The sequence below is a fragment of the Paracoccidioides brasiliensis genome, assembly GCF_000150735.1.
Source record: "Paracoccidioides brasiliensis Pb18 unplaced genomic scaffold supercont2.4, whole genome shotgun sequence".
Classification (NCBI taxonomy): Eukaryota; Fungi; Ascomycota; class Eurotiomycetes; order Onygenales; family Ajellomycetaceae; genus Paracoccidioides; species Paracoccidioides brasiliensis.
Window position 1 is genome coordinate 1,669,846 of NW_011371361.1, and position 1,000 is coordinate 1,670,845.

Genomic DNA, 1,000 nt, shown 5'->3' on the forward strand with positions numbered 1-1,000 from the left:
ATGGTTGTGTGCCCTTAGCACATAAGGTACATCTACAGACTGCTCATGACTGCCCAGTTGTATGCGGTTTAGAGCCAAAACCTCGACTCAGGCCAAATGTCCACCTAGTCTCCACCCAGAAAATTACTCCATGCCCCTACACTCCTCAAAGTTTCAACTCTCAACCTCTCACCACCATCTCACCTCCAACCTTCTCCCCTCTGCCTGCCAACCACTGCAAATACTCCCAAAGACTGTGATCCTCGATCTGCTATTCTTCCCAGCCGAAGATTTGCTTCTGTTATCTGCTATTAAGAAATAGACCGTGTCTCTCTACTCTCCACCAGCTCCCCGACAAACGCACTATTGCATCCCCGATTGCTCAGCAACAATATCTTCTCCCTCCACTTGCCACCAGACAGACCCAACTTTGATGGGAAAAATCACTTCGACCTTCACACCTATAATTTTCACAATACCCAAAAGTCTTTCATCTCATCGCATCGCAACGTTGTTGAATTGACACGATCCTGTCACTTGTTGTTATTTACCGCAGGGCCTGGATCCCGCCCAGCCAAAAACCCAAGAGCCTCACTTAGTTGCCTGCCTGATAAAACCTCTCAGCACCCAAACCCTCTCCCACCCAACAACACCACCTTCACTGTAGCCACACCATCCCCTCCGCCATCGCAGGACAACTTCCTGGCCATTACAAAGTCTGCGAGAGGAGCCTGGATTGGAGGCACGTTTGGTTCAGCCCTTCGTGGCGTTTTTTTACCACCTTCACCGTGCCATTTACTTAGGCGTTCCCACCCTGCTGTAAGCCACTCTCCCTCTCCTCCCAACTCCCACGTCGTTCTATGATGCCACCACAACGCCCATCACTCCGGCGCGTCTCGTTAAGCAACTCCACGCCACATCAACATGAATGTCCAGTCAAGGCTTACCATGATACTAACCTTCTCTAAGATATCTAGGATTGCGTGAAGTCTTGCAATAAATCCCACCCCTCCAAAAACCC